Raw genomic sequence first — 26134 nt, 5'->3', positions numbered from 1 at the left:
AGTTGAAATTGCCAACAGTACACAGGATGGATAAGAAATGAATTTATGGCTGGTAATACAGCTGACTTTCTGAGTCAACTCCTGAAATTAAAGGCATAACAAGTCAAACTAATTTTAGAAGCACAAACTGCCAAAGCACCTGCAGTACATAACAGTTGACTATATAGATAAATAACTGATATACTTAAGTGATTTTCTCTCTGATCAGTACTTTCCAGGCACTCAGTCTAAAGAGATTTACTTAGAGCCACAGTGAGCTCCAATGCACAGGTATTCCAGTTAGCATTCACTGCTAAATTAGCTACTAAATAAAGGATAGTCTTATTAGCACACTCCTTTATCTCACGGCAGCTCTTCACAACAGAACAAATTAATTCCTCAGGGGCACATGGCTAACATACCTTTACTGGTTTAATAATTGAAATAGCTCATTTGGGGTCAGTTAACTCTGTGTAACTGTTCATTGTACTACATTAGAATATACTGTGACTGATGGAGCAATAAGTGAAAAACTGCCAAGATTAGACATTGTAGAGAAAAGAGTAATGAAATGTCCTATCTAAAGTGGGGTTGTGTTTAAGCTGAACAGTACTTCAGGATTTCAGATTGTCAGAAGTAGATGGAAAAATCTACAGAAATTATGCCAAAATTCTGTGCTACTTCTGAGTGAAACTAGGTTCTTTTCAACATTGTGTTCTACCCTGTGACTCTAATATTTTAAGGTACCACAATGCAAGTTAGCCATAGTCAAACAAGCCTAATGAAAAAGAAGCCCAATTTAAAAAAAAAAACCAAAATCTATAAGGTGTGCTGTCAGCCAGCCTTTAAGGCCCTGCTCTTTGTAATTCTTCTCCTGAGTTGACTGTGCTAGGAATTTCATGGTCAATTACAGAAGTTCACCAGTTGTAGAACACTTTTGACTGCAGAAAGAATAGAAATGTTTGAAGAAATCAAGTTCTGTACAAACTGTGCAATCAAACAGTGATTCATGCTTTCTGATCCAAAAAAGCCCTTACTTTTTGCAGATTTAATTTTGTCTTAGCTTGAAAACTAATTTGTGTCGCTTGCCTTAATTCCTTGCTGTGAGGAAGGGCAGGAGAGTTGGAACACTTTTTCTTGGTTCTATTATTAAGCAGTAGGCTGAGGGAATAAGTATGTGAAGCAAATCATTCCACAAGCTCCATAATATGGGTGTATTTTATAATGAAGATGAGATACACAAGAACTAATACTCTTTATGTAAATAGATCTGGGATGAATTATGTAAGAAATTCTCACTAGTTGGAATTTTACAGCAATGTAGTCTTCATATTTCTGTTTGTTTTTTTAAATAATGATGAGCAATTTGTGGGGGAAACAAATGCAAGGAAAATATGCGGGTTGAATATTTAATCATTGTTTTTATAGAAAGAAGTAAATAGATTATGTTTTATAACATTGTCCAAAATTAAGTCAAGATGTAGAGCAAGCGAATAATACAAAAATATGTAAATGTCAAAAAAAAAATCCAAACCCTCAAACACTTCAATTCTGATTAATCTATTTTACAGATCTAACTAAACTAATTTTATAAGTCTAGCTAAACTGATTTCACAAAGTAACTAACAGTATTTAGTTAACAATTTTCAACCACCTTTTGTAAGTGTTTGTAAACCATACAAAATGAAATGTCTATTCTTCCACTCTTTATTTGAGTGGTCTATTTAGGCTTTTTTAATCTAGTTTTAGAAAATACAGTAAAAGAAAATTGTTCTTCTATGTTCTTCTAAGGAGCTTGTCAGTGGCCAAATGTCAAAGGCCAAGGGCTATCTATGAAGACAAGAATTAAGAACTATGTCATAGTACAAAGTCTTTAAAGCAGAAAATTAAATATAAAAATAAAAATTAAAAATAAAATGTCAGGATGGGGTCCAATGACACTATTTTACATATAATTTTTACCTTAGTTACATACCTCCTGTTTGACCTCAATTCACCCAAAAAGATAAGATGCATTTCATCAATTTTTTTGCCATCTTCAAATACTTGGTAGAAATAATGATAAGCAAATAATTCCAAAGCAGTTTCACATGGAAAGTATTTAGTCTGAATTTATTAAGCAAGCTGTCTCTGTGGCCCATACAGGTAGGAACTTCCAGAGGGCAATCCCTGACATCCTAAAATATGTGTCAAAGTTGCTGAGATGAATCATGTTTTGGAACATCTTATTTCCTCCCTTTGGCTTAAGAAATGTTCATATGATTAGCTTAGAATGCATGTCTAATTTATAAAATAGCTACAGATAAATGTGATAAATCATATTTTCAATCAATTTTTCTGTAAATTTTGAGCATTCTGTTAAAAACGGATATGAGCTTCAGAGATGTAAGAAGAGCTTGGAGATTGCTGTCCAAGTAAGTGTTACTGCCAAAGGCATATAAAAATATAATCTAACATTTAATATATACTGTCCTGAGCCTAGTTAGGACTGGTAAAAAGCACTGTAATACAAGTAACTGTATTAAATATTAATCCTTAAAAAGAAAAGAAATTACAACTATTTAAATCTATCTCTACAGATCTAAATGACAATATTTACATGAGATTTCTTTGGCAAACATTTAGATACTAGAGACTGCTTGGGGATACAGGGAGTCTAAAAATGTACATCATTTAGGAATACCAATTTGCCAAGAATACAACTGAAGATTTGTTGAGAAAAGTACTCAGGCAATTTAAATGAGAATTTCAAGACATGAGAGATGGTTAGAGCTCTAATTAAAGTGATAGCCAAGTTCTTGAACTAAAGCAGCAGAACATTAGTTCATGTAGTTATACATGACAATAACATGAAAATCTGACAATTCAAACAGCTGTCCAAATTACTGTACATATGTGCTACTCTGATTTTTACAAAATCACACACATACATTCAGCTTATGAGTCTGCAGAGGATTCTTCGAGCATGAGAAAGTATCAGGGCAAAGAGAAAAATTTCAGGATAGGGAAAAATTAGCATCATACCCCTGGGGAAAAATATACATACTGAATACCAGAGCCGAAGCAGAGAGATTTGATGACTGAATATAAGCTATAAAATCTGTAAAGAGATCAGGAGAACTGCAGAAAGTCACTGGAGCTAGCAGAAACCAGAGGCACTAGAAGAAAAGCTTGATTTGTTTTTTCTTTCCTTCCTCTTTGTAAAACCTCTTACAGTGCACTATTTAGTCCATTCAGAATCTCTCTGAATCTAACACTAGATTCTGTGCCAAACCAAGAAAGGAGCTTTCATCAAGGACTATTTTGATTTCTGTATATTATTTCTAAAATGTGGAGGGAAAGATATAAACAACATATTACACATTTGGTAACCATGCATTTGTAATGCATTATCTTTTAATCTAAAAATCCATTAGCTAACATCCAGTGTTTGGGCAAACTTTTATAACATTGCTGCAGCCAAACACTTACAAGGAGATTGGCTAAGCAAAAACAAGGATAATAAAAACCAAAAGGTTTTCTAAATTACTGTTGCCTGTGTCATTAAATTTCATATTGTGCATGGAATCTAAATACATCACTTTGTTCTGCATGACAAGCAGAAGTGAGCATTCATACATTACTCAGCCACTTAATTAAGAGACTGGGATATTTGCAGTTAGCAGAAACTAATAAGGGAATCACATTTAAATTCAAATCACTCCTCAGGGTAGCTGTCTGCAGCATAAGCAAAGCTTACCGGGTAGATGTTCCACTAAATGCTAAGCTAAAAGCTCAGTTTTACTGTATTTTTGAGGAACGACTAATTCCGTTTTCTGAACGAGGTGAGAGTAAAACAAAGAAATCTGTTTGCAATTTTCAAGTTATGTTTTATTTCAGCTATTTTTAAATTCCAATATGTCATTATACTTTGTATAATACAATAAGAATGTGATTGTGGTTTTACTTGCACAAAACAAAATAGGTTCTCTAACAAAATAGGTTCTACAAAACAGTCATCTGGGACTACCTTTCAGAAGATATTTCAAGATATTTTGCAGGAATAAGATCTATTGCAGACAGCAAGCAACTTCCTTAACAGCCTTAAGGAAATGTCAAAAAAATCAATGTACTAGTACATTGTGAGCCATGTCACAATTTTAAAAACTTATTAAATAAATGGAATCTACCTTATTATTAGTTCTCTTTGTTACTCGCTACTGAGCTGCTCATTTTGTATTTTATTTGGGAACTCCACCTCTTAGGGAATTTAAGATTTTTTCTATAATGGACCAAAAGTAAAGTAGCAGATATAGTGGTAGGGAGTATAATTAAAGTGTCATTAACTAAGAATATTGTCATTGATGATGTGCAGATGACCCTGACACCATCTTCATACCATTTCTAGGGTCCTCACACCAGTTCTAACTACCTTTTTTTTTTCACTTTTCTCTAGAGATATCAGTTCAAAGGACCAGTGGATCTGAAATCTTAAAAAATCCAACAAATGATATGTAATTTGAATGGAAAATATGCCCCTAAAAAAACTCCCAAAAAATCTTTTAAAATAAAGTTTACTTATGGCATTTCACATATATATAATGAGCCTTATGTTAACCATTCTCATATTATTTAAAAATATTAAGGTAATGACTATTTCATTAAAAAACAATCTGAATTTTAAAATTTCAGGACAGGAATATCAAACATTCATATCTGAAAACTCACAGGACAAATGTGTTATTAGTTACTTTTCTGCTTTAAAAGTTGAAAACAAAGCAAAAAGAAGTCAATAATTTGTTTATTAAAATAAAGTATTTTAAAGTGGAAAAATAAATTGTATCAATTAAAAATAAATAGGAGCCAGCAACCAAATAAAACCTCCAAGAAACCAAATTAAATATCAAAAAACTTTGATACAAATATTCAGCATGAGAAAAGTTGTCAATTCATAAATGTAAACAAGAAGAATAATTAATGTTTCCCATAATGTTCAGGTGCATCTGTATCACAACAGATACATTCTTTTACAGCATACAAGTATGTTTAATTTAGCTCTGCATGAATTCAGTAAAATACTGGTATATTTCAGTGATAGAAAATTAACGCTTCTAGCCTAGCCTTGAATCACTGCTGTAAGCCATAACTATTTCACTTCTTGCTGCCAGTCCACAGTGTACATGTTCCCTGTTGGCCATCTCATCTATTCTTCAAGTATAACTGCCAACATAAAATATCCTTTCTTCTGTGACCTTTCTACACTTCCACTAAGTATAAGGTTCGGGTTTTATTCTTTTCCTCTGAAGTTATTTTCCCAAGGCTCTTTCTGCTGGTCTGGGATTTCAGCAATTGAGACTCTTGTCTTCTTTGTTTGAAGTATTACATTTAAAGTACTCAAATGTGGGTGATTTTTAAATGTTGTGAAACTTTGACATTGGTCATTTACAATTCTTAATACATTTATGAGGTAATTTACATGTTATTTTGACACTTTTGTTTTACTATATCATGTATTATCCTCAAAATCATATTATCAGGCTTTATTTTTATATGGCTTTCTTAAAAAAAAAATAAAATAAATAGATAAATAAATATAATTTATTTTTGGTTACAATGACCAAAGAAAACCCTTGTCTCACAGATTCTGGAATATTCTGGTGCCATAGAGAAATTTTAGGACCTTTTTTACTCATTAAATCTTTAATTCTCACACTGCTGGAGTCGCCACTGCTAGGGTATACAACTATACGGTGAAATGGAACAATGCAGAGAAATTAGCACTAAGTGTAAACCAAGTCTGCCCAAAAATTAGTATTAGTTTGATTGCATCAGTATGATTTTCTGCATTCAGAATTTGAGTGGCCTGACATATTTCTGCAAATGTAATATCTCTCCAGCCTAAGCTGTTGCTTTCAGATGTGAGCTTTCACCACCTCATTGGAGCACCCTTGAGTGCTCTTCTCAACAGTATTGTTTGGAACCACAGGCTTCTGTATTCTGATAAAATGCACAGTGCAAGCAAGCCTTCAGAGGATAGGGTTGTGTTCTTGTTCTTCACTTGCAGACAAAGAAACAGAGGAAGAGAGAAATGAAAGTTTAAAAGGCCTTATGAATCACTCTTTTTCAGTCTTATAGTTCTACCACCTGCAAAAGTTTTGTTTGTCAAATAGTGTTTGATGACAGTGAAATCAACAGCAGAACTGTGAACAAGTACAAATTTAACTCAGGGCAAAGCTTAGAACAAGTTCAAATTCCAACATTTCTTAAAGAGCTATTCTCCCATATTGTAACTTGACAAGACTAAAAAGCTTGAAATCAACTAAGATAAAGCTGTTCTAGTAGAATTATTTTGTCAGTAAATTAAGATACATTCTGTAATCTCCTAACCTTCACAAAATTGTGTAAGTGGACTAGGAGTTGAGCTCTAGGAATTCTGTAAATCAGGTTTATTTTTCATCATTTGGTTTCTCTGTAACCTTACAGAAGATATTTCATAATACATCTTGAAATACATAATACATAATACATCTTGAAAAGTCTTGAAGCATAGTCTTGAAGAAGATTTTCACATATAATGCCAAATACAGCCCAAAACACAAAAGATCCCCACTGCTTGAACTTCACTGTCTTTAGATATCCTTCTACTTGAAAAGAAGTTGAGAAAGTACATCACCAATAAAACAATAAAATTATTGCAGCCCAATAAAACAACCTGTGAGGTATGAATAGCCATTGGCCTTATGTTTCTCTTTCTGAGTGCTAATTATTTTAAATCCCTTCTGACACTGGTCTTTTCTTCTCTCCAGTGTAATATAAAAAGAGGTAAGAACAAGAAGTGTACTTGAGATATCTGAGAAAGGAACATTATCCTTTGGCAAAGGAAAGAAACATAAGAAAAAATACAGAGAGAATCTGCCTTCTCATTTTCAGGATTAAAGGAGTGGTATGAAGAGCAATAGAGAAGGTACAACAGAGATGAGAAAAAGTGCTTTTCTACTTTTAAATTGATTGATTTTACTTGGGAGATCATAAAAACAAATGATGTGGAAGTAGTGTGAATATTTCAGAAATAACTGGGAGAAAGTAGATTATGTTTGTCACTGGCTGTGAGGTTCAGTCTTGCCCATGATCCTGTCACAGGAAAACTTGTAAGCACATAGATATTTTATTTTCACTGGTGTATAAAAATAAAACCTCATTATGTGAAGAGACTTATTTTCTTCTGTAGAACAGTATTCCTATGGAAAGAAGACAGCCTGGAAAGAATTCTACTCATGGAGCAGTGGAAAGTAGTCACAGAACACAAAATGGGGTGTGCAACCTGAGCAGCTAGTGACAGGTTGTGTATCTGCCTCTATCCAGAGCACGTTTGACCAGACCTCCAATCTTACAGAATAAATCGTCTGGCTTTCAGTTTGCTCCTAATGTTTCCTTTGGAACTGAAGGGGTTGGGAGGGAGAATCCCCACAACTCTTTTCCAGTATGTTGTTTACTGTAATACAACTTATTTTCAGCTGCCATCCTCCCCAAGGAGCAGAAATGAGCTTACCTGGACTTATCTGGGAAATACCAGAGTGAAAGCCTATGAGATGTACGCTAGTCTGTTGCAGGGTACAACTAGTTATAGGCACAGTTAAAAAGTACCCCAGATTAAAAAAAATGCCTGAAGTTTAGACAGATACTGCTAAACAAAATGCACATTTGCACAGATCAAAACCAATTAACATATCATGAAATAACTTAGTTCATCTGCATTCAAGTTTGGTTCTATACACCAATTTACCTCACATAGAAAAAATAATCATGTCCACTAGGTCTGTCTGGTATTTCTTTTTGTGAGATTTTATGTGGTTTTGAAATTTTTTTCTTTGTACTCAAATAAATGGAAACATATTTCGCCAGAAATGCATTTCTCCTGCACATAGGTTGGGGCAATCCCCAAGCACAAATACAGGCCAGGTTGAGAGCACCCCTGACAAAAAGGACTTGGTGGGTTTTTGGTTGATGAGAAGCTCAAAATGAGCTGCCAATGTGCACTTGCAACCCAGAAAGCCAAACGTGTCCAGTGTTGCATCAAAAGAACCATGGACAGCAGGTCACATGAGGTTTGAGTTGGCCAAAGTCCAGTTAGAGTTTAATCTGGCTACTGTCATAATAGATAACAAAACCTTTTTTTACAAATACATAAGCAACAGCAGAAGGGCTAAGGAAAATTCCCATCCTTTACGGAATGCAGGGAAAACATAGTGATAAATGAAAAGGAAAAGGCCAATGCCTTCTTTCACTCAGTGTCTAACAGCAGCATCAGTTGTCCTCAGGGTACCAGCCCTCTGAGCTGGAAGACAGGGATGGGGAGCAGAATGAAGCCCTGATAATCCAGGAGGAAGTGCTCAGTGACCTGCTCTGCCACTTTGACATCCACAAGTCTGTGGGGGTGGATAGTATCTACTCAAGGGTCCTGAGGGAGCTGGCAGAAGGACTCACCAAGACATTTGCAATCATTTGCCAGCAGTCCTGGCCAACCAGGGACATCTCAGTTGACTAGAGGTTAGCTAATGTGATGAACATGGTGGTGCTAAGTTTACAGCTGGACTACATGACCTTAAATATATCCTCCAACATAAATTATTCTATGATTCTACATGTGCTACATGATGGCACTCATGATAGTCTTCTCCATGACCTTCCCTGGCACCCTGAAAGTTCCCTGGATTCTCCTTCCAGACATTCTTGTAGATAGGTGTTACATTTGCTAACTGCCAGGCAACTGGCACCATCATCTACAATATTACCGAGAGCACTCTCTTGAGGCTCTCTTTGCAACCGAAAAACACTTATAAGTACTTTTAATTGTGGTTTTTATTGTACCCATGCAAGAAAAAAAAAAGGATCAGGAAATATATCTCTGGAAATGTGTATTTTCATGATCAGTCCCTTTAATAATATTTGCAATGTTTTCTTCCCAATTAATGTAGTTACATGCGATTTCCATGCTGTATTGTGTCAAATGGGGACAAAATGTATTTCAAAGTAAGATTGATTAAAATATCTGAAAACCTGTGTTAGGTTTTAGTGTGCAAAAAGGCATAATTCCTAACAAATTGCACTTTAGCCTGGATATTATATTAATGGCATACTCAGCTGTTCTATCCCACTTTTCTGTCCACAGATCTCAAAGGATGTGAATTATACTTTATTTGCAGATGTCAGAACTGAACCGTGTAACTGACAGGTGTCTCTGCCAGGTTAACCTGAGAATTCACTACTTCTTGTATTTCTGAGTTTGCCTACATTGGTCTCCAGGATATCTGGTAGTAGGGTGATTCTGTTTGGCTCATGGAATGCCACCTTCAAGGTGCTGAGCATAAGTCACTTATGGGTAAAGGATGCAATTGTGAACACGAATTTCACCAAGACAATTCTCATGCATAAATTTAAGCCCAAAATTAAATGTGTGTATTGATGGTCTCTGTTTTATTTTATTTAGAAGACCAGCAAAATATCAATGTACTTCTGAGATGCCATGGAAGATCTTGGAACAGATTTTAATGGTGTATTGATTCTCTGTCTGGGATGAAATTCAGTCTGTATAGTTCTCAGCTCTAGGCAAAAGCCTTTGCCACTAGTATCTGTCACCATTAAATAAATACTAGTTTATTACCCAGTTCCTTCATTGTTATTTTAAATGTTAGTGTTCCATTGTTTTCCAACAAAAAAATAAAAACCCCTTTATTCTAGAAGCTAGTAGAAATTTTAAATCAACTTCATTATTATCAAATCAAAAGACATCAGCACACAGATGTATTCTATATGTATTTATACCTGCCCTAAAGTTTCCTTTGTTGGAATTCATTAATGAAATTAATAATTTTATGTACCTCTATCTCTTTCTTCTGCACCACATTGATTTTATAAATCATTTTGCATACATAAGTTCTAATGCGAGGCACTATATAAAGAGTTGCATTAAAGATATGTTAAATAATTGTCATCAAACCCAGTGCTATGGTATCTTTAGGATTGAATTCTATTCATTGAAAACTGCTGAGATGGAAAAATTTTCCTTAGGAAAAATTTTCTTCCTTTCAAAATTATTAGTAATGGTCATAAAAACGAGTGATTTTTGCCAAGTCATGAAGAGCAAGAGAAAACCATCCTCCTAAAACAGAATAACCAGTTCTCACAGAAGTTCATAGGATTTTTTATCATTGACATTCAAGGACAGTATTTGGTCCTTGTAGAGGATTAGCATGTGATGTAAATTCTGCCAGGGGAGTACACATCTAAACAGCAATATCCCAGCTTTTTCAGTTGTGTCCCTGTCTCAGTCAAAGATTTTCAATTGTGGTAAATTATACTGGTTTTTGGCAAAGGGGATGAAACGCCCACAAGGAATTAGTCTGTGATGAGAACTAGATCAAAAAACAGCTCACTTTTCCTTACCTGTGCTTTTATTTTCTATCTGTGTTGAAATAAATTACATTCTCTGTCACATTACCACTACAATACAGACAAGATTTTGCATGAAAGAAAAGACAGTTGTGGGGTTTCTCCTTCAAATGGTCCTTTCCAGGCTAGTTAATGGGAGAAATCTGTTCCAAATCTCATGTTTTAGTGCAATAACAATAAATGAGATGGGGAATCTAATGATAATTGACATCAAGAAGCCTGAGAAACTCAACATTTTTGTTTCAGTTTTCAAAGGCAATTGCTCTTCACACATCTCTAGTCCCTAAATTTCAAGGCAGGGACTTGGGAAGTGAAATCCAACACATCTCAGGAGAAGATCATATTTGACACCACCCAAGAAGCCTGAACATGTACAAGTCCATGAGACCTGATTAGATCCATCTCAGGGTCCAGACTACTTCAAGGCTCACAAAAAATTAAATCATGTTATTAAGGGTGTTGTACAAACATCTCTTAAACGCTGAGACATATCCCTGCCAGTGACTAGTGAGTTGGACTAGATGATCTTTAAAGGTCCCTTCCAAACTGTTTTATGAGTCTATGATTCGATTACTTTATCAATTTATAAGCTAACAGAGTTCAAGAAATTAGCAAAAAACTCCTCAGTGGTGAGTTGCTCTGGGGTTTTGTTTAAAACAATCTCTTGTAAGACAATCTGTCTTTTAAAATTGGCAGTTGATTGCAATTTCAGTTCAGGGAAATGAATAAGGGTTTTTCACAATAAAATTATCAAATAAAATACTGCTTGTTGAAAGTAAGAGAAAGTTCACTGCAGTTCACTGCCCTCTCAATAAATTTTGTGTTGTAAAGATAGGTCCATATAGTGAATGCCATATATACATATTTACATCCAATGCTGTTCTAAATACTTTTACAAACTCTGTGAGTATCATGCATAATGACTTTTTTTTTTAGTGGAGGACATCAGCATTGTATTTATTGCATTAGAGTGCTTCTGAGAACACTTCTAGTGTGTTCATGACAGCAGCTAATGTCTTCTGTTACTTCTTTAAAAGAAAGTGATACATCAATTTGCAGGTGATTCAGAACTCTGCAGCAGAAGGGTACGGTAGTGTATACAGACATTCTTGGTTAATGCTAGTCCGTGTCATCACAATCAATTGAAGTACTGCAAAGCAAAGCACGTCACATCTGAACAGAGCCCTACAGTTCCTATGTCACAGGCAGTTTTTCTGCTTCACCTGACTGATGTACTCTTGAGTATTGCAACAGCTGAAGCAAGTCTTTCAATATAGCCTGCTATTTTATTTTCTAGGTAGTAAATACATGCAAACATTTTATAGTAGAGTTTCTTTTAGTTTTAATATAACTACATTTTAATCAGCTTTCTTGTGAGAAAAGCAACACACTGTTAATTCTACCAGCTAGTTAAGGCAAATAGTGTAAACCTGTTAGGTTTGCATCCACTTGCTTGATAGTCTTCTTCTATCTAGCAAACCTGAATTCAGCCTCTATGGCATTAAGAATAAGACCTCAGAAGAGATGACTGAAAGGGACATCATCCATTTCTATAAATGTGGGAAGGGAAGGTGTGAAGAGGATGGAGCCAGACTCTTCTCAGTGGTGCCAAGAAATGGGACAAGCGGCAACAGGCAGAAACTGATGGCCTGTCTTTATTTTGAGTCAGAACTTGAGCTGCATTTCCTGTTCTACACTTGTCTCATGGAGAGAGACAAGACAGCTGGCAAAGCTGCTGCCTCAAGCACAGTCCCTTGGGATGCTTCATTAGCAATATATGCTCTGTAATCCAGAAAATCCCAGAAATACAGAAGTTATTTTCCAATACCATTGTAAGTGGTTTCTTAGAAAGAACTCACCACTGTGCTATGTGATTTGTCTTCAGTGGAGTCCAGCTTTTCCATAATGGTGAAAACAGCTGTGTGTATATTAACATTTTTAATTTAAACTGTAAATTACTTACATTACAGGAAACAAAATTAGAAATGTGCCACTGGCAGCTGAAGCATAAAATTCTGTAAATTTGCCATGAGTTTTAATTTCAGTGAGAGCCTGGACCAAGCAGGAAAACATTGTATTGTTTAAACAAGCATGTCTTACTCTTCTGAATCAGCATCAAATAACTTTAGATTATCTTATAAAAAGTCAGCTTTGTCTTGTGCCACTTGAAACTGAATTTGCCTTGATGTATATGAAGCTGAAGAAAATGTACATTTTGGTGGTTTGCAAGTTTGTTTTGCAGCTAGAGAGTTCACCAGCAGCAATCTTCCTAGGTACAACTGCTTAAAATTTGATTAAAAAGAAAAATAAAATCTAACATGAAATACTAAAGGTTCTTGCCTTATATGAAAACAAATGAAAAATCATTACTCTTGTTTTACTCATGAATGCACTGCTACAGAGGAGTTAATATAATGTGCACTCTCTTGCTAAAATCAAGATCCTTACTTAAGGATCTGAAGGAGATTCGTGGAGATTGCTTTATAATGCTGCTTCCCACCTGAGTTTGGTTTCACAAGTTCACTACAAGAGAATCACAAGACATGGAATAATAGACCCTTCTGAATGCACGCTTGTGCTATGTGTAGTGGGGAACAGGCAGCAGCAGCAGTCCCCAAGAGCAAGTGTGAAAGATGAACAACAGCACACCCAGCACTAACAATTTTCTCATTGAAACTTTTCTATGAAAAAGATGGAATCAGTGTCTGATTCACAGCTTTATAGTAAGCCTTTTTGGGAGTCTGCAAAGACCTGAAAATGGGATCTTCTGCATTTTAATGGTCAGGAACTGCTTTAATAAAATATAATTTAGACTTTCAAAGAAGTCTAGGATTTTGTAGGAGTAAACTTACTTTACTAAGCTGTACCTTCTGGGCTGTGTCCTGTGGAATCACCATGCAGAACCAGACTTTGAATCATGGCCTTAGCCTGCAATTGATGTAGATGTATTTGATTATACTTGGGCATCAGCCAGCATTGTTCATTTGATAGAAAAGCCTTGTTAAGTCAAATAAAAAGGGATTTTGGCACTCTGCAGTAAGGAAGTGACTTTTTCCCAGGTAGCATGTATTATTTCTTCAGAACTACAAGTACTCATGGCACTTTCATAAACAGGAAAAGTAGCTCCCTATTCTAAATTAGGAAATAAAAACCAAACCAACTGAAAAAAAAAATAATATGGATAGATTATTATGGAGACCTAGGAGTAAGGAGAAGAAAACATGGAATCAGCTACTGTGTAATCAGAATCTATTAATATCATATTCTCAGCAATGCAGAGTGATTTTTTTGTTAGGTTCTAAATAAATATATTAATTTCCCAATAAAGTAAAAGGGTGGAAAAAAACTGTGGTGAGAAAAAATAGGAATTAACTGGAAGAGACTTTTGGAAAAGGGTTTTAAAAAGCAAGTAACTGAATCACACAATCATTTATGACAGAAGAGATTTCTTGAGACCATCTAATCCAAAGCCCCTGCTGAGGCAGGGTAATCTAAAGCAGGCTTCACAGTCTATCTTAAGTGCTCTAGTAAGAAATACATGGGGATCCTGTGGTATTTTTTTGCTCCATCTCATGCTGCTGCTGTATAGGATAGATGATTCCTGCCTTTTCTGCTGTCACACATAGAGTAAAAACCCATTTTTTTTAACTTTTGTTCCTTTTATTTTCTTTCTTTATTTTTTTCCTGAGAAAACACAAAGTTGCTTCTCACTGCCATACACTTGCAATACAGAGAAAGGCAAAAAGCTGGCAGACCACCTGCCTTACACACTGTACCTTGGGATACTCGGGTATCTGCATCTCTGCACTTCATAGCACCCAAGATGCATGGCCACTGCTCAAGATGCATAACATAAGAGCAATAGGAGGGAAGAAGTCAGGTTACTAAGAGCACAGAAATGGTTCATGCTATGATTAAAGAAGACAGAAAAACCCCATGAAAACTGTAACTAGAATATAGGTAAGTTCTTAATTTTGAAAATTAAATAGAGTAGAAAGGAGTAAGAAACAAAGCTCAGTGTAACACAAGGATAAATACATTTCCTGTCTTCCCTCAAGTTTGATCTTATGACTGTCATGTCCTTTGCCACCAAGCCTGTAGCGTTGGTTAGCTCTCTAAGTCCTTGATACCAAAACAGTGTTTAGGACTATTCAAGAGGTATCTTTATTTTAGCAGATTTTTCCTGCGTATTTTCTTGCACAATGTTCAGAAACTGCCAGTGTAATCCTAGTAGACTTTTAGAACATTAGTTTGGGCTTCTGGACACAAAATAATCAGACAGGTCATGGTGACCAAGAAATAGATGAATTTTTTGTTGCTTAAGAGCAGGAATAATAGAAACAAATAGACTTCTGCATTGACTGCGATATGAATAGACTTCTGTAAGTAGTACTTCTTTCAATGAAAACAGTAAATACTGGGAATGTCATAAAGGATGAGATAGGTAGCTCTAATGAATTAATGATACCTTTGAAAAATAGTGGTTAAACAAAAGTGAAGTTGAAAGCATGCCCACCTTCAGTGAAAATTGGTGGTCAGTGGGGGAAATGAAAGCTGAAAAAAAACCACAGAGAAGTTTGTGTTGGAAAAGATCTTAAAGATCATCTAGTTCCTACATGTCTGCCATGGACAGGAATGCCACCCATTGGATCATAAAATCATAGGATGGCTTGGGTTTGAAGGGACCTTTGAGAACATCTAGTTCAGTTTGAAGCCATTCCCCCTTGTCCTGTAAGTACATGCCCTTGTAAAAGGTCTCTCTCCACCTTTCCTGTAGGCTTCCTTCATATACTGGAAGGCTGCAATTAGGTGACTCTGAATCCTTCTCTTCTCCAGGCTGAACCATCCCAATTTTCTCAGCCTTTCTTGTAGGAGATGTGCCCCATTCATCTATTCTTCAAGGCCCTCCTCTTGACTTACTCCAGCAGGTCCATGTCCTTCCTGTGCTGGGGCCCCAGAGCTGGATGCAGCACTGCAGGTGGGGTCTCACCAGAGCAAAGCAGAGGGACAGAAAGTCTGCAGATGATTCAAATTATTTTTTAGCTTGTGCCAATATGACTGGGATGATTTCAAGTAAACCTAGTAGAGTAAATGAAGAGTTTACTGAACTACCAACACCATTTACTCTAGCACTCAGGGGAGGAGGAGATGAAAAAAGAAAACTACATGACAACAGAGATGAACCAAGAATAAAATTGTTTACATACATATAAAAGCCTTAGTTGAAAGTAATGCCAGAGATGTCACAGAGTTATGTAAGCCCACAGTACAGTTTCACCTGAAATGCCAATGATTTCTGGTCACCCTGTTCCTAAATTATATAAAAACTGAAATATTCAGAGAAAAATGACAAAAAGGATAAGCACAAAGAGGGAACATAGAAAGTACATTGAAAATATGAGTAGCAGGCACTGTGACAAAGGCACAGAAGACCATGCTTCTATTCATGTGATCTCAGAGAATATCAAGATTTCTGCTAAAATGAAATGGGTTTTGTTGCTGAAGTTTCTGTAAGGTGAGATACATTTCTTAAACCAAAGAGTTAGAAAGGCTACTCATTATGCTGGTCATGACATTATTTTCTGGCAAAGGATTTTTTACAACTTTTTTGGGAGCAACTGACACAGGCCAGCATCACAGACGAGTCCCAGAGCACTGGAAAGAAAGACGGTACAGAAAAAATAAAAAATATGGTCTTAATTCTTTTTTTGGTTTTGTTGAGGTTTATTGAAGTATAATTTAATAAGTCTTCTTGATGCATTTTTGGTAACACATTAAGGTTTCATAGGTTTCTATATCAGGTTACCTTGATAAGTTACTCTTTATTGTCAGATTCTCTTAATATTTTCCTCCTTTTGATATTTGTATTTCCTTGGATCCTTTTGTGAATTCCTTTCAGAATAATTGAAGCTTCTGATACAGATTGATAAATGGAGTTACTTTCTAATCAAATCACTGTATACTTGTATTTCTTTCTGTATTCTAAGTTGTGCATAGTGACCATTCATGAATGAAAATATTATTTCAATAAGAGATGCCCAGAGAGAGAGGGAGAATAAGATAAAAAGACAAAGACAGAAAGAAGGGAAGGGAAGCAAAGGGAAAGGAAGGCAAGGCATGGAAAGGCAAAGCAAGGGGGAAGATTTATTCTAGAAGGAATCTAAATTTTTATTATAATCTTTTCAATTTTTAGGGAAGCTTGAATTAACTTGCCTTCTGTAATAAATCATATCAAACTGCAACTTCGAGGATTTTAGCACAAAAATGGTCTATACTACTCTCTTTTTCCCTTCTAATAGGGAAGCTTGTATTGTATCAGAAAATATTTCTTATTTCACTCTTTTCTTTGCCAGTGACTCCACACTGAGACACATTTGACAGACATAGTATCTATTTTTATTTCCTTTTTCTTCTATTCAGGTGGTTGGTGAAAATTGTCCTCAAATACAAAGAAATATTCCCTTAAGAGAACATGCCAAAATATTCCTTCTGGATGGGAACTTTCAATGCTGTTGTGATGGGTTTGGATGGGGTAGAGTTAATTTTCCTTACAGTGGCTACTATGGGGCCATGTTTTGGATTTGTGATGAAAATAGTGTTGATAACACAGGAGTGGTTTGTTTTTACTGCTGGGCAGGTCATCAAGGCCTCTTCTGCTCTTTGTACCACCCCGCCAGCACAGAAGCCAGGGGTGCACAAACAGCTGGAAGAGGTCACAGCTTATCACAGGTGACCACAGGGATAGCCCCCACCATGTTGTCACACTCAGCATATAAAGCTGGGGGAAGAAGGAGCAAGTGGGGTGGGGGCAGGGACAGGATGTTTGGAGTGATGGCATTTGTCTTCTCCAGTCAACGGCGCACGTGCCAGAACGCTGCTTTCCTGGGGATGGCTGAGCACCTGCCTGCCCACGGGCAGTGGTGAATGAATTGTTTTGTTTGGCTTGCATGAGTGGCTTTTGCTTTACCTACTAAGCTGTCTTCTTTCTCTCACTTTTGCTGTTCCTCTCACTTTTGCTATTCTGATTCTCCCTCCATTTTTCTCATGGGAGGGAATGAGTGAGTGGCTGTGTGGTGCTTAGTTTCCAGCTGGGCTTAAACCATGACACCACAGTTTTCCATTTCTTTGCACCAAACTTTAGAATGCCAGCTGCCAACAAGCAGCAGACTTCTAAATTATATATTTTTTTTTCTATTACTGCATTCTTTGCATTATTTTACTTTGAAAAGTATTTTTCTTAATTTATAAAATGTATCACCATCTATTCCTCGTCCCTTCCTAAAAGTTTTTACTATCCTCAGAAATGCCAGAGTATTTAAAAAACGGTGGCACACCCAGAATTTTGGCATGAAGAGGACACAGTGAAGATAAGCTGAATAATGATAAAGTCCAGTAGCAAAGAGAACTGGCGTATTTCACAGTTCTCATTCATGCTTTTCTGTGCAACTAGAAGAGCCAGCATAGGACTGCAGTGATCAGAACAGTCTTACTCTGAAAGGAATATTGCTTGAAATTATTTTTCCAGTTCTTCTAGTCTATATAAAACAACTTAAATATTACTTCACAGCTGATTAATATACTTGAACAGTATGCTTTATTTTTCAGAAACTAATTTCAGACAAGACATATAGTGTTTGTGTGTCCAATAATGCTTGAAATTTAGTACAGAGTCCAATCGTGCATATTGTTTTTACCAGTAGCTGGTGGGCATGTTCCACTCCAGAGTGCCTTTTTCTTTAATTACTATAAAAGAACTAGAAATTTCTTTCTGCTTCTAGTCACTTTGTTCAGTATGCCCCTTGCCACTGCAATCCTTGAAAAACAGTTGTTAAATCAGTATTGATCATCACAGCAACCTGTCACTGACTTAGTGGATTTTCCCACTGAATTTGATAAAACTTGCACAAACCTTTAAGAGACCAAAATTCAGACCAATGTAACAAGACTTGATAAGAATTCATGAAAGCTTCTTCTGAATTTTGTTTTCTTAAAAAAAAAAAAAAAAAGAATAAAATTAAATTCCTCTGTTTCTTTGAAGCAAAGAGGCATCAGGAAGATTGTAAACTATTAGTGCTTTTCACTGAATGGATATCCACAGTAATTAAATACAAATGTAAAAGAAAAAAAAAAAGGAAGTAGACAGTGAATGTTTGTATGACTAATTCTTTCCTGAAATAGTGTACTTCACACATCATTATAGCTTTCTGTCTTCCACTGAGAAATAAAAGTACCAAATATTTTTAATTCTTTACCTTTCTAGTCACCATGAGGATATAAACAAAGCATCATTTATTCTTACAGCAGTTATTTGTAGTGTTTGTCTCTCGCTGCTTCATTCCTTTCTTTCCTTCCTTCTTTCTTTTAGAGCTATAATTCCCCTTAATGAAATTGAAGAATACAGTAAGTCATTTCAGGGAGTGAAAAGGATCTTATTGAACATGCAAGTGCTAAAAAAGGTAGTGTGTTAATAAAATTTTTGGATTCTCATTATTATGCAACTTATTAACTGTAATTAAGCTACCCATGACAGGTAACATTAGGTGTTTTCATATTTCTTCCTGGTGGATTGCTTAGCATACCTTATACCTTGTAATAAAGAAAACAGTAATTACACAGGTGAAAATAATGACATTGGAATACTTTTTATGACTTAACAAATACAAATGTAGAGGCAAAGTCCAATAAGGTCAATGCATTGATTTCTAGAAAGTCTTACAAAAAGAATTTGGTACAAAAATGTCAGAACAATGGATTAGATAGGTGTGGTGGTTTTGTTACTGTTGGGGTTTGGGTGTTGGTTTCTCCTTTTTTTTTCCAAAAATAATCTCAGTGCCAAATTTGAGCTTAGAAAATAGTTTATCAACATTTATCAGAATATTTTTCATCTCCCATATAAGGATGGCTAATCTCTACTACTTTCCAACTATTTCCATCTTAGAAAATATCTCCTTTTTAAGAAAATAATGGAATTTCTTCAGTTTTTCAGTGTCAAAGTGATTTTTTAAAATTCCCTGATTTAATTTATTCCTTTTTTCCTTTTTTTTCACAAAAATACTTCTTAGATATGCAGACTATAACTGTTCTTCAGTGTAAATAATTAGTCATCATAGCTGAAACAAATATTTTAAAATTCAATGGGTTTGACTTGCTATGTATGAATTCCTATATTAATTCCATTTTCAGATCATATAAATTGGTTCTGTTACACAGATCTCCACAGTCTTTTATAACATGGTATGTTTTCTGAAATTGCTTAGTCCACTCAGAAAGACAGATGGATAGATAGACAGACAGATAGACACCACTTTAAGAGGGATTAACAGAAACCAGCTCTATCAATCTCCCTAAATTTAATATTTGACTGTTGTAAAGGCAAATCACCTTCCCTAATATTTATAATTAATTTAAGAATTAAAAAAACCTGGAAGAAAATTAAAATTAATAAAATAAAGAAGTATGTAAAATACTGTGCATTAGATTATGGTGTTTAATTAAAATATACAGATATTTTCCTTAGTTTTCATACAGCACTTTGTATTTTACGGGTTTTATCATCAGAGCACACATCCATTCAGGGCTTACACATGCCTGAGTAAAAATGATTTAGGATTTTATTTACTTTAGGATTTTATTTACTTGAGGATTTTCTAGCACATAGTCTTGCAAACTCCACTCACCCTCTAAAAGACAAACTGCTTTAACCGTATATCATGAAATAAAGAAATGGTCATCTCTTTGCTGATATCTGAAGCACAATAAAAATCAGTTGGCTCCAAGGTATAAATTTTTACCTCTGAAGATAAGAATTGAAATATTTTCAGTCATTTAAAATGGTTTCAGACCAATGTCCCTGATTTACTTTTTTCCCTCTTGTATTCCAGAATAACTAAACTCACTAGATAAATATCAGCGATCTTCAAAACGAACTTGCAATGTCCTCATTTGAGCTTTGACTTGTGATGTTGACTTATACCAGATGAGCTGGCCCCTTAGAGGTCTTATACTTTGTCTTGCCACTATGGTCAATAAAGCTTTTATGTAAAAAGGGCAAAATGCCACGCTTTTTGCTGTATATGCTTCTAGCATTTCTCCCCGTCTGTCATATTTGTCTACTCCACTCTCAAAAGATGTTTTTACTGTTAGCAGTAAAAACTAAGGAGATGTCAGTCAGATTGCACTGCCTCACATATTGGCTGAGAAATAGTCAGATTTTAGCGGCAATGATTGAATGAGTCATTAAAGGTTTTGCTTCTCAGAAAAGTGTCTGATGAAACAGTGTTTTGAAGAAATGTGGAGAGCATAATTGTGAGATCCCACTACATGATTGTAAAAATGTTGCAAACTTTCATCCAACTAGCCCAATGCAAAGCCCAGTGGAAGCCATTTGAAAAGATTTTCCGTTCCCAATTCTGTGATCAGTACCATGAGCATGTTTATAAGAGTGGATGGGCTAACCTTTGCTTTTCAGCTTCAGCAATTAAGTCATAATGATCAGATTGAAGTATTGAAATTGTAAAAATTCCTGATGTAAATCAATCAGCTTGTAATGAGAGCACTGTGCTGTTCTCTTGCTGTTTTCACATGCAATATTACTATATGCTTATAGAAAATGTGTAAGTACTAATTTAAATAATTCCTGATGGAAACCTATTTTGTTGTACTGAAAACAATGTTTGCTTTCAACCTGAGCTGGGTCAAGAATGAATGTATGATAAAGAGACTGCTTATATCTAGATTTTTAGATGCTAAATATATGGTTCTGAAAAAACAAAAGTGCTTTCCATGTAATGTTATAGCTACTCCTAAGATGATTTAATAATTGTTTTTACAGTTTAACATCAGAAATATGGCTGTTACAATAGAAATAATGAAATGGTCAATAGTTTAGTATGATCTAAATGAAAAATGATTTAATTATTTAAATTTTGGCATAGTTTGGAAGTGTTTCTTGTCTTTTTTCCCTTGTACTTCAGAGCTGTGAGTTTTAACCAATATTTTCACTGCTGTAGTAGTCTTGAAACTGATTTGGGATTTCATCTCAGTCCTGTGGTTGACTTTGGGCACCTACAGCTCCAGAACAACCATATGATAAGGGTGTGATATTGCTTCTTCCACTGCCTATAGGCATTCCTACCTTATCTGTTACTTTACATCTTGCTACGTTTTCTTCCACTGTTAACAATATTTACTTGTTTCTGTACACAGGCTCGGTACTTGTATTTTTTTTTCTGTATGTAGGATTTACAGAGGCCCTGAAATCATAACAGGGCCTAAAAGTCCAGGGGAGTTTTTAACACCCCTGACAAATCACCCAAGTTTCACGATATGTTGAAAATTTAGCATTAAATACGTGGCAATGTCAATTTCCTACAATTTTTCTGTTCTGCTCAGAACTCCCTAGTTGTGTTCCTATAAACTCTCAAATATATTTAACCTTTGGGACTATATCAACTCCAGCAGGTTGTCACAGCCCCCTGCTCCTCTGATCCACTTACTCTGCTCTTTTTTGATATATTGTTCTTCTTCATTTTCAGCTACCTTAAACTTTTCAGCAGGAGCACTAATTTATGCAAGTAACATCATCATATCAATCTGCTGGAAACTAAATGCGGCTGACAGCTAATGACCACTGTTCCAAATAGCTTTAATACAACTGCAGTAAAATAAATATGTTTGTTTAAATAAGCAGAACAAGCTCACTTTTGCAGAAGAATTTTTTTCTGTGTCCTGCTTTTTGTAAATAAATATGAACATAGGGAGTAAAACAAGGCAATGACTACCAGAGCACTGTATGAAATAGATAGTATACTGACTTTGATCTCATCCATAAGCTTACATTAATATAACAAAGAACCAAGCCTAAAATACTACTGATCTTGAAACAATAAGGTCTTTTTTAAAATAACGTACGTAAAAATGTATGTAGAGTACATCTTTGCAAACTGCTAGGTGTTATTATGAGCTTGCAATTCTTAACTTTTATTGAACAAAAGGTCTGAGCTTTTTCTAAATAAAAGATGGGGTTTCAGTCTTCATGGAAGCAACAGAAAAATAAGCATTCCCTGTGTGGCAATGTAGAAAAGCAGCCATGAACAAAAGCCAGAAGCAGTAACCATTTTCATCATCAGCTCTCAAATTCTTTCAATAAATGTGGAATCTTAAATATCACAGCATTGACATTGAAAGCTCTGCAAAAGATCTACACAAAATATGCCTAAGCTGAAAGAAATGGTAATGGACAACAATATAAGGTCTGAGAACACATGAATTAATAGAAAAATCTATCATTTTGGTATAAAGCTGTCTTTTAGTGGACATGGATGATACTCCTACCCAAAGCTCTAAAAGCATGATTTCAGTCTAATCAGTCAACTAGTATCTTTTTCCAAACTCAGCTTCTGCATCTGAAATAAATCCCTCAATTTAACAAAGAAAATTGCTACTTATAATCCACTGTTTTTGGCAAGTCATTTGTCAGTCCTTCTATCCTTCTGAATAGCTAGCGAAACTTGGACATGTGTTGCTCCAAATAACTTAAGATACTTTGACTATTTAACCAGGGGACAGAATTTCAAAAGCCTTCATCATGCTCCTGGATTCTCTCACTGTAAGAAAGGGAGCATATAGCCATTTATCTCCTAATTGATTATTAGTTTTACTGACCTAATTACATTAGATTAAAATGATGCTGATTATTATGATTAATGTTAATTAACTGAGGTGCATGTAGTCATCTTGCGTTTGACGTTACTATTTGATGCTTGCAAAAGTTCTTGGCAGGAAGTTCCCATTCTGTTAAGGACTCCTCACCAGTACAAATTGCCTCTAAAATCAGGTTGTGATTGCTTACAAAGGTCATCTAATGAAAGCCAATAACTGGCATTTGCCACAAAAGGGGTTTTTTTTTTTTTTTTTGTCACAAAAGTTCAAATTAAAATAAAACGTGCTGCTGAAAGGATGTATTATTGGATTCTCCCAGTCTTCAGTCTCTGAAGAAGTATTTGTCCGTAGTCTCTCCACTCATGCATTTTGCAAGTTCATCAACTACTCTTACCATACCAATTCAAGCTTGCTGCTAATTCTGGTATTAATTTTCATGAGTGGCACAATACCACATTTTCAGAGCTCAGAAAAGAAATAGGTAAAGCAAGGACTTACAAATAACCTAACAAAAGCTTTTGACAAATTGTAGCAATACTTAGTGCTCATTTTTACTATCTATTATATTAACGATCTTACAGTAAGAATAAATTTGATCCTAACACAGCTGGCTGAGTAACTGTCATATTAAAAAAAGACATGAATTGAAAAAGAGATTTTTTGAAAATAATCCAAGCTATTTTGTATTTAGAAGTTAAACAAACCCTGTTATATAAACATATTGTATGAAATCCCATAAACAGTTCAAACAAACTAAGAGAGAATAAAAGTTTCTTTAGTACCATTATTGATAAATCTATCAAAAAAAAAAATCCAACACCTAGGGAAATGAGTGCATACATAAAAACCACAGGGAAGAAACAGTTTGTTCTATTTATTCATTCAATTTAGGTTACCATCAAGCAGTTGCTCACATTAAATTGGAGAAACATTTTCTTTAAGTATGCAGAAAGCAGAGAAACAAATGTCACATAAAATCAAAATTACTGAGATATTTTGTCTAGCTAATGTTAAACGTATTCTATCTTTTTCATTTAGTGTTTCTGATCAAATAAGTTATTAAAATTTTTTAAATTTAAATACATTTCCCCCTGCCACTGATTTTGCATCAACCGAGAATCCCTGTTCTCTGAGGATTGCCTTTAAAATCTGTTATACATGCATCTATCTATCTATCTATCTATCTATCTATCTATTTATCTATCTATCTATCTATCTATCTATCTATCTATCTTTGCTTGTGTTACCTGTTTCTTTTCCCACAGATATTAAAATATTTCAGGTTTACACCTGAAAAAGCTAACTTTGGGGTCCCCCACACAGGTAGTCGTGTTCCTGTAAGTTATCATCAGAAACTTAATCCAGAAGATTTCACACAGATCAGATAAAAATTTGATTTCTCACACATGCAGACAGTTGGTTGTCAAATAATAAAAAAAATCAGAATTTTATTTTAATTAGTTTTTAATCTAGTGCAGGTATTTTGCTTTAATAGTAGTAGGAGATTTGAGGCTTAAGTTTTCACTCATAGTGCTCACCTATCTGGCTATACATATTTTGGACCTGAATTTAAAATATTTAAACTACAAGACCAATAAAGAACATTTTTTCCTTTGCCCACATAAAACTTTATCCAGCTCATTCACAGATTCTTTGCTTCCTTTGATACCTTGAGTTCTCTGCCTTTTTATTTTTTTCTTCTGCTCTTATGGATTGTACTGAATTTTATGACCTTTTCCTTCCAGCTCCTACCTCTGTAACCATAGAATTACGTGGGAATCTTTCTTCTTTTTTTGGTTTTTTTTTTTTTTTTTTTTTTTTTTGTTGTTTTTTGTTTTTTGTTTTTTTTTTGTTTTTAATGTAATTCCATGTAAATTATTCTATCCATCATAGTAACATGTAAATTTCTAAGATATATTTATAATTTCAAGCTACAAAACATGATCCAAAAGAGAAATCAAAGACCCAGGAATATCTGTTATAATCTCAAGCATTTAAAGAAAATGGAATGTATTCTGTGAGGCTTCACTATTAATATTTTGATACCTGGAGTTATAAATGTCACTTTAACACCTATCCTTAAATTGGTATAGTACAATAAGGTTTTTTTATATCTAAAAAATATGCTTATATCCCATTTAGGATGATATCTTCATTTCATGAGTAAATACCACTCATAGTGGTTAGCATTCATGTTGAGATGCATGAGTGAGTTTAAGACATAGAGAAAACAGAGAGAGAAATACTTTCATGGCATTCTCTAGATATCGATCTCTTTTTAACTGTTTTAGAATAGAAATTCCAGGTGTGAAAGGTGACTATGAAAATCCTAGGTAGGACCAACCTGCCGACGCAAAGCACGCAGAAGGCGGCTCCGGTATGGTGGGAAAAGGTCTGAAAGATCTCCATGTCCCAGGAAAGGAGTCATGAGTGAGCTGCTGGTGGAAGACGCTAATGAAAATAGATCCAGTGCTTCTGAGCAGTATTAGTTAACCCCAAAGTAAGTGTTGGCTACATAATTGAGATCTGAATCAGGCAGGAAATATAACTTAAATCCCTACATAGAATAGACCTCTCCAGCTCCCACATGCAATTCTTGTCAGGATGGATCATTGCTGTGACTGTGACTACAGCAAGGTAAATTAAAATATTGGCTTTTACTTATGGTAGATAACAAAATAATACTCCACCCTTCATTCTTTTATATATATTAATTTACAATTGTATGTATATCACTTTAAATTTTTTCAGTCTCTTATTCTTTTCCAAAAAAAAAAAGGCTAGTCTAAGATTTTATGTTAAGTTTTACCATATGAAAACATTTGCAGTTGAGTTGAAAACTGTTAAAGTTGTTGAGATAAAAGTTAAGAAATGTTAACTCAGCTCTAAGTTTAGCCTCTCCTATTTAATATTAATTTATTAATGAAGAAAAGAGCACATTGAGTGCAAAATATTTACTTTTTTTAGACTCACTAGGAGACTATTATGCATGCATATGACAGCTGGTGTATTGATTCCAAAATTGCATGGATTTGTTTTAAATCTATTTCATTAAATGTTTGGGATC

This window comes from Aphelocoma coerulescens, chromosome 5 (genome assembly GCF_041296385.1).
Source record: "Aphelocoma coerulescens isolate FSJ_1873_10779 chromosome 5, UR_Acoe_1.0, whole genome shotgun sequence".
NCBI lineage: Eukaryota > Metazoa > Chordata > Aves > Passeriformes > Corvidae > Aphelocoma > Aphelocoma coerulescens.
Note: the sequence above shows the minus strand (reverse complement) of the source record.